The sequence below is a fragment of the Labrus mixtus genome, chromosome 8 (assembly GCF_963584025.1).
Source record: "Labrus mixtus chromosome 8, fLabMix1.1, whole genome shotgun sequence".
NCBI lineage: Eukaryota > Metazoa > Chordata > Actinopteri > Labriformes > Labridae > Labrus > Labrus mixtus.
Window position 1 is genome coordinate 19,831,036 of NC_083619.1, and position 9,956 is coordinate 19,840,991.

Consider the following 9,956-nt stretch of genomic DNA (forward strand, 5'->3'; position numbering starts at 1 on the left):
ACACACACACACTCAGTCCCAGGGGCAAGTTGGTGATGGTGGTGTTGGTGTGGTTTCCTGCTTGTGTTGTGACGTGGTGCAGTTCTGCTCGCTGGTTGAAAGACTTCTTTGTGTCTGACCGTCTTTGCCTCCCCCCCCCCCCCCCCCCCCCCGCCCCCCTCCTCCCCTCTTTTCCACCGCTGACAATTATTTTCCCCTCCAAGCCTCAGCTGACAGTTTGGTGTGTTAAGCCTCTGTCGTCATCCTTCATCGTGATATTTGAGAAAAAAGAAAAACGGCGGAGAAGAACAGAATGAAAGAACAGAGCAGCAACTGCAGGTTTAGATTTCAGCAGCTGCATCTTTCATTTTAAAAATGTTAAAGTGTGACGGCGGCTTACGGGGAATCACGGACTGGAAAAGGCCTCAATCTGTTTGGTCTGAGGCTTTTTTTTTCTTCCTGTTTTATATTTATCACATACTACTCGCCAAAACCAAGCCACCCAGAATTACAGGACTTTCATTTTAATTTTTGTTATTTCACATTTATTGCATTGCCATGAAGGCAAAGACCACAGAGGCAATTTCCATTTCCACACGACAAGGAAAACATTTTGCATATTTTTAACGCCCAAATTTGAATCACCAGCCGCTTTTTTTTTTTTTTTTTTTACAACATGCAACAATCATCCCAGCCAAGAAATCTGTCAGCGCAGTCCAGTTGCTCCATTACACACTACTGGCCCCTGCACATGGGGCCCCCACAAATCATCTGATGTGGCTTTCTGGGGGCCGGAGCAGCAGAAGCCATGTCAACAGTCATACTGGTGTAGTTTGAGCAAAGGACAACTTTTTCTGTCTTCACAAACATGCACCACAGTTTTCTTCCATAGAACATGCACCATCGCCAAGAAAAACTACCACAGATCATTAGTTCTCAGTGCCAGACGTCTCTCAAGTTTTTTTTTTTGTTTGTTTTTCTCACAGTGTTTCGCTGCTTTGCAAAGAAGGATTTTTTTTTCCCCAAGTGACTCTGGCTCTCTGTCTCCCTCTTCAGGATCAACAGCTTGTTACCCCTTAGGAGATCTTCCCACTAATATTGCATCACGCCTTCATATCTGTGCAATACCTTGAAACTACCCTTTGTTCTGATTCACAGCAGCATTCCTTTCACGTGCTGCGGAGCTCAGGAGACGCTTCTCAATTCAAGCCTGTGCTTCAAGTGAGCTCGACCATGAAGCGGCCAGACTTATCATGTTAGCAGGCATGGGACTAAAGATCAACGGGTCCAGCAGCACATGCAGCATCCCATAGTGAAAAAGGTGTTTGAGTGATTGTGTGTGACTGTTCATTCAGCGACACATTTTGTCTCACGCTAAAGGACAGAAAAGAAAACAGCAGCTTGCGTTGTGATGTTCCTAGCTCTGGTTTGTCCCAAGAAAGTCTTGACATTTCATTCATTTAGCAGCATTTAACAAAGCTGGAAAAACACTTAGAAAGGTTCAATTTAATGTGCATTTCATTTCACTCATGATGTATGTAAACCAATATTACAGATGGCATATCCAGGCAGCCAGAAAACAGTCATGCTGGACAGAACAACTAAAACAAAAGAAGCAGATGGATCTAAGACACACAAACTCAACAGGCCTGTTTGCACAAAGCAGGAAGCCTTGCAACAAGGAACAAGAAAAATGAACTAATAGACATGTGCCTTTACTGAGAGAGGCTGATGAATGCGATGGACGCATTAAAGAAGGAAAGGTGAAGAATGTCACCCATCCTGTTGAGAAACAGGATGACAAAATTGCTTTTGTTACCTGTTACCATTTACGAGAAAATGTGCACCAAAATGTATTTTTTGGGAAGCAAGATTTTTGGTAAATGGATCCCTAGACATAACAAACCGAGTAGGAACGCTCAGTAATGAAATGAGTGATGTCTTAAAGTCTTTGTGAGATGAATGAGGGGAAAGCTATTATAGGTCAATCCAAGAGATCAAACCACTTTTGGCAGTAATTTCAGGTAGTAGCTTTGCACTGAGGCCACTGAAGAAAACACATGAGCGGTAAAAAGGGTTTTTTTCTCCGCAGGAGAGCCATCTTTCACCTTTTTTCTTCTGAAAGGCATATAATGAGATGTCGAGTCGGTCAGAGTCAGACAGAGTGAGAGTTTGAGCTCAAATTGATTGTCTGTGTCTGCCTTAGTGAGTGATTTATTGCATCTGTTGAACAGGTCACAAAATCCTCAAACTCATTTAGCTTAAAAACAACTCTATTTACCAGCAGGCTGTGACGGGGGAAAATGATGGCTGTGTCAATGTGACATTAAAATTCCTTTTTACACTCTATTACACCTTCAGCATACTGTCAAGTGGCAAGTCTTTAAACAGGATGGCAAATAGCAGCCCACGCTTCTCTCCTGGCATTTCGCCACACAATTTTTCATCATCGTTGTTACATTTTCTAATCTGAAGATGAATTTCCTGTGGGAGCTTCACATTCAGCCAGGTGAAAAATAATCATGTAGAAACACTCATGTTATATTGAGAGGCGGATGAACGGTTTGATAAAGTCTTGAAAGTGTGTAAGGTTACAAAACAATAACACGAACGCCTTACAGACGGATTAACATTTTAATAGGCAGTTGATACGCTTCAGACTGAACATATTATCAGTTTTCTTCCACTGGCCTAAAGAGCTGCTGCCATGTAACTGAGAGACAGCTCTGCTGCGATGACAGGTGAGATATCTCACATGAAATGAAGCCCAGAGAAAAAGAGCGGGTGCTATTTGTCTGTCAGAACCTGAGATGTCCCGACAACAAGTGTTTGCAGTAAGAGGAGGAACAGCAGGAAGGTTGATGAGTGATGATCTAAAATTGTGTGTTAACAGTCGGTGTCATGACCTGAATACAAGGATAATGACCGCATACCTCTACCTCTGCACATTTAAGCACCAGTGAAACAGCTTTAGCCAACAATGTTTGTCGGACTCTAAAGGAGAATTTACACATAATAGATTTTATAATTTTATAGTTTAAGTTTTAAAATAATCTGTTATCCTCTGAGCTCAATCTTTTTAGAGACGTTCAAACTTGAACATGAACTTGCTGTTGAAGCGGAGCATTAAGAAGATTACAGATGGCAAATGAGATACTGCACTTTTTTTTTAATGATTAAACCCAATAGCCAAATGTGAATACATGCACCATAGACTGTAAATATGAATGGATGAAGCCTGAGTAATGTCAACCAATGTTTACTGCAGGGGCTTTAGAAGCCCATTCTGGAAATGCTGTTTGAACCTAACTTTCAGTCAACTTAACGACAGGCTAAGGGATTAAGCTGAGGCGGGTTTTAAGCCTCTTGACAAACTGTTTTCGTCATGCCGTCAAAACGGATCACATATATGAAAAACATGTACGGCCCATATAAGTGTGTGCCGATGAACAATAATCAGACCAAATTCATTTTTGAACCTGGCAGATGCATGTTAATTTCTGCTGTAAAAACAGGCATTTTTGGATGTGGTGTGTATAATTACTTCCAGATCTCTTGGAGCCGGCCTCAAGTGAACAATCAAGGGACTGCAGTTTTTTGCACTTGCGCGTTGGCTTCCTCTTTCAACACCGGACGTTGCCGCTTGGATTACACCCCTCCCTTCATTGCTGCTCACCAAACTCTGCCACCTTAATCAATCAATCAATCTTTATTTGTATAGCAGCAATTCATAACAAATGTTATCTCATGTCACTTTACAAAAAAAAGTGTACTCATTGCTATATTACAACCAACGTTACCCAGCGCTAATCCATCATAAGCACAATTCATGGAGATGAACTCCCATGTGGCCAACTTTATCAACACTCAATGTGGTGAAATCAGGAGTGACTTCATGAAAGGTAATTTTTCATCTCTGCCGTGGTTTACCTCCTTTTCTTAAAAGGCATGATTGAGAGTAGTCTTATTTGTGTCCAAAAGGGTGGATTTATTCAGGTTTCATTTTATAACCCTGGGCAATTAATCAAAACCCTCAAAATGTTCAAAGATTTCAGAAAGATTTGAAAATTGGACTGATGTTGGATATATGGTCTTTGTTTAAGCAAAACATGTTGTATGCGGGTGAAGTCAACAAAACCCTTGATGGGCTAAAACTTGGCAGTGTGCATTGGGTCACTGTAAGAGTGAAAGTGTATCTTGCACAAATATCATTGTAGTTCAACTCTTAGGGGGTTATAGCCCACAGCGTTAAGGAGTCCAGGACCAAAAGTACATTGATGCACAGTTTAAACATAAAATGTTATTTATCAATTGCAGAGAGACTATTAAAAGTTTCTGCTGGAGCCTTCATGCAGTACTGTTGTTTGTTATAGTTTGAGTAAGGGACCTTTGATTCAAACCTATCACAGATTTTGAGTTTAATTTAAAAACTTCAACATAAAACTGATTGTTAACTTGAACCTCTATTCCAAGCGCATTAAACCTTCTCCAGCATTGTATACGTGGCTGTGGAGATATTATATCATCACAGTGAGAACTGGTTCATTTTTTGTGTCGCTGTCTATTGGTTTAATTCACAAGGCTTGGTCTCATCTTACTCAGTGTGCTTCATTTTCTTTCCGCAGCACAAAGGGAAATGGTTCCACCAACATAGATCAGCATGAGTCTTAAATGAACAGTAAGAAAAGAGAGATGGTGTAACCACTGAATAAAAAGCTTCAACCACTCAAACTGCCAGCACAATGTGTTGAGAAGCCTTTGATGAAGGAGGCCAAAGAAAGCAGGAGTGATTAACGCAGGAGAAGACAACCTCAATGAACCTCAACTGAGAATCCACGATTTGATTACATTTCTGTTTTGTCCTATTCAACAAGAGTGTAATACACTCAACAAGTTTAGATTAAGGCTGTCAGATGGCAAATAGTAAAATGCGAAAGTGTTGTTAATTAAACATCTTGTGTAGCTTTCACCTTGATAGGTAATATCAGGACAAGAGCATTTGTTGGTGAGGAAATACTTTGCAGGAGTCTGCACTAAGAAGATTAGGTACATCAAGAACATAACTTTCATAACATATTTTACATGTACACAGGACAAAATGCCCTTTTTGCAATGAATTTAAGGTAAAACCCTTATTGACATCAGATTAAGACTGTAGAAACTTGAAATATGTCTTGCAGCTTCAGATGAAATTTTTTCTACATCATTCATTAAAAGTGCCATTTCTTACAGCTGCTGTGAGAAAATGTCTTTCTTTGTTATTCTTAGTAAATGTCATTCCTCCAGATGAAAGAATGCTGTTGTAGGTCATAGAGGCATCACTTTGTTATTTATCAGACAGCTGAAGAAAGGCAGCGAATGTTTGGAGGAGAGAGTGGGGGATGGCATGCAGCAAAAGGGACAAGTTCTGATTACAATTCACCCCTGATGCTTAAAAAAAACTAAAAAGGAACATGTATTGATTATTTCTGATGTAGTTATTTCAGAAAAAAAAAAAGTAAACTGAAAGGCCATTTTAAATGATAATATTTACGTCACGGCCGGACAGAAGTCAGTGCTGCTAGGAAAAAAAACAGGAACAAATCAAAGGTAAAATGAAACCAGAGCAAAGAGCAATAACAGGCAAACACAACTGCAACACACAAAATAAATCAGTGTTTGAAAAGCTTTGGAGCCGGCGAAACACAAATAAACATTTTTATTCTGGTTATTTAAGGGAAGTCTTTTTTATACCACAGCCTTTTTTTTAATCAGCTATCTCATTCACCTCGTAAAAATGTTCACACAGGATGTTGTGAGAGTTCGAGGCAACTTGGGCGTCTCCGGCTACAAATTATTTTCTTATTCATTACATCCCTCGCACATTTGTTTTCCCCGAGCTTGTGAGCGACCAAAAAGCATGGCTTAGGTTTGCTTTAAAGAAACTTTTTAATACAATATGTTCTTTGGCTCTCAATGGTACAAACAAAATGTGATGTGAGTATTCATATTCAGATGAAAAACTGAGCTTGAAAGACAGTTTCAAATTCATCCCCAAATTCCCCCCCACATATTTTTGTTATTTAAAAAAGAAGAGATGGTACAAAGGTAAGCTTTGGTTGAAGGCATTCGCTCGGCAGGATTTATTGGAGCAAAGCATTGCTAATGAATATCAACTCTGAGTTCTGATTGTTAGTTTTAGAGAAGTTTAATGAATTCAGGGACTGAACACTGATGCCAGGGGACACAGAGATGGATTTAGTTGCTCTTTCGTTTCCGCTCAAAAGGATTACCAGAACATTGTTATCCAGTTGGCCCTTCTGAAAGTTAAAGTGGGGCGCAGTGCTGATAGAAATAAACCTTGAATGTGGTTTTATTACAATGAAAAAGAGACTGAAGAAAGGCAAATATAAGACTGTGCAACCTTACTGTAACCGCTCAGGACAAAATAATTGTGATTGCTTTTATGACTTTTTAACATTAGTGCATTAGTAACGGTTTTTAAAGAACTACAGGACCACTTTGCACCAAGGCTTAATACACCGTTAGAGAGCACAATGTCTTTTTTCTTAATGCGTGCATGTGTTTTACCCTGACATTTGAAGATAAAGCTTTCCATTTTATCCTGCAAGGTTCTACTACTTAACAGTAGATGGTCAAATGACTGAACAGCCGTTGACCTTTTAGAAAAGCATGTAATTGACCCTGATCTGGTTAAGGTTGTATGCTTAGTGTCATCCTCTCATTGGATGACATACGTCAGGTTTGGGGACCAACAAACGCAGCCATGTCTCTTCGGTAAGTCACAAAAATCGACAATTAAAATGGACTCAATGGATATCTGGAAAATGTTATCAGCTTGAAAATCTCCAAGTCAAAAGGTTTTGTAATATTCGTCAGATAAAATAAACTGCACTGTTACACCTTGTGCTTTTATCGTAGTTCTTGTAGTTATTAGCTTTTATTCTCAGATTCTTAAGTTGCTGGTGTGTCTTCATACAAATGTAACCAAAATACATGAGACAAATATATATTATGAGAAAACTTTTCAGGAAAGTATATTATCACAGACTTTTAATCATGTTTGATTGTGTTTACAAAGTAGAAGCAAACAAGACCTCCTTATGCGTTACTGTCAACAAGATGAAAACAGAAAATTCCAGGTGTATCCTAATGCAGATGTTGAGCATCTGTTAATGTACAATGAAGTTAAACAAAATAGCCATATTAGCAGAAATATGTATGACAGGCAACAGCTATATGGGATACTGTTTAAAACCGTTTACATTATGACCTATGTGCAAAAGTTATCAGAGACCTTCCTGGAGACATGATTCCATATACCCTGAGACTTTTTCAAATCATCACCCCTGCTCAAGTGAGTCATCATATTTCCCACAATGACGGACTAATGAACGGCTAGAATTGTAATGGCTTTATTCTAGCGGTGCAACGGATCACAAATGTCACAGTTCGGATTTGGATTCTAGATTTTTATAACATATCTGATAAAATCCGTTTTTAAGATTGGCCAGTAAATAAAGGTACTAATAAAATAACTAATTTAACTGTCGGTTATTAAACTACTTGAACACTACCTTTTCTTCACTGAGAATCTGAACAGGGATTTAGCAGCAGTACATTAACGTTAAAACATGTTGATACATTTTCTATGATTCCCGGATCACATAAAACAGGCCACAAAACAGTTTGGTGGGGGGGGGGGAGGGGATTCATGAACGGATCATGCATCAACAGTGATCTGTTGCACCGTTACTATTTTCTTTGAAGCTGCACTGAATTGCTGAACAATCAGAACATACAATTAAAAGACTAACTAACATTGTCACACTCAGAATACAGGGAATACTTAAAGCTCAAAACATACATGTTATTGACGACCTTGGTTTAACGAATGTACATTATGCTCTGTGGAAAAAGTTGCAGCACATTGAACATGCAAAAAAAGCAGCTATTAGCATTGAAATAAAACATGTTCAGACATGTTAAATGGCTTAAAAGAGAATAAATGGCTTTGTGGTGCACTTGATGAATAAAAGTCAAGAATGATTTTTCAGTAAACTAATAACTATATATTTTGCATTGAGGTACTTATAAGTTGTTCATGTTTATACTTAAACATTTTTCACATTCATCAACATTAAGTTGATCGTTGCTGAAGTTCTTTCCCGCTTCTGTTGTTTCAATTAATGGCAACCCTTGAATAACTTTTTGTTACCTAAAAAGGCTGATTATGGCAACCAAAAGCACTCAGGTTTTCCTTTCAAGACACTTTGATCTTAACTGAATGAAGCCCTGATGATGGCAAGCCCCACAGGATTTACAATTCAAATAAGCATTGCATTAGCAGATTTTCTATGGGCCATAATTGTGGCTCTGATTCTGAATGTCACTGTGTGGGATGGACAGAAAATGACTGCAACTAGAAAGTGGAGAGCTGGCTTCAGCTCTTTACATTTACGAACAATGCAGGCTGTATGTCCATTGCCTGAAAGCTGCTCCATGAACAAGCTCTCCATCAAAGTGCTCGCTCAAACAGGGAACATTAAAGGCCGCACAGGTTCTCGCCACATTTTTGCAATCTTATCCCCCTGACAGGGTCACAGAAAGGTGTTTCTCAGAGAGGTGACAGCTGATCTCGAAAACAACACCTGGTTGCATCTTGTGAAAGTCCATGTGCGACTTTCACAAGATGCTTTAGTAGCCTGCTAATAGCAAACAAACAGTGACTAAAACATCTAATAGTTCAGCTCATAAAGGCTCATTTTAAAACAATAAATGGATTATCTTTCATCTCAGGTTTAGTTGCAGCTAAGTCAGCCTTTGAGGCTGTTTTTGAGACTAACCAGCCTCAGAATAATAAAACTAAAAACACTAAAATACTCTTTACACTGTTTATGATTGAAACAAAGATTCTTAAATAGTTTAAAGGCTTAATATACGATTTTTCGCACTTAAATATAATAGAAATCAAGTATATCCTCTGAAAATAACTCTGTGAGTCATGACTGTCTACAATGGGTGTAACACCCGAGTCCCACTGTCTGTGATGTTTTCCGAGTTTTCCGAGTCCTATCTTCAGTTTGTTTACATCGCCCGGACGGCCGGCTGACTCCTCCCCTCTTGTATAAAAGTTGTTTAATTGAGGGACTAGAGAAAAGAAGAACATACTGTACTCACTGCTTAACATGTAGTGTGAAGATACGAGCATAATAAAGATCGCTAGCATTAGCATGCTAACACAACAATGCACCGCGAGTTGTTTTGGTTTCATGCTGGTGCTCAAGGGCGACATCTGCTGGATCAAAAAATTGCATATAAAGCCTTTAAACATTTCCCTTCATAAAACAGCTGATTACTTGAACATATAATCCTTGATTATTTATTCATCGTTATTTATATTTTGTTTTTGTCAATGGGGTAGAAAAGAAAATGTTTATCTGAAAAGATAAATCTTTGTAAAGATTGGCCTTTAATTAAAAAAACTTTGAGATTAATATCCTCTCGTCCTTTTTTTCATGACACACAAGAGATGCGTTGTTAAAAAAAAGTAACTAAGTAACTTTTACTTAAAGTACATTTTAAATGAGTTACTTTTTACTTTTACTTGAGTACATTTTTAAACTGGTACTTTTACTTGTACTTAAGTAACATTTTATCAAAGTAACAGTACTTTTACTTGAGTAGAATATATTAGTACTCTTTACACCTCTGTGTGTATGCATGTTTCCACAGCTTTTGTGAGTGCTAATGTACTGATGGAAGGTGTTATTGTGAAAGTGTGAATGTTTATGGCTTTGACAAAAAAGAAAGGTAAACAGTGTTCATGCTTCACTGGAGGTGAACCCTCTTACAGCCAGCTCCTCTCTTCACACCTGGGATAATCACAACTCTGTGGTATCCTAAACTCGCTTTTTTTTCACAGCTGGTTAAATGTGTGGAAACAAAAATCAACAAATAACATCCTGTTCTTTATT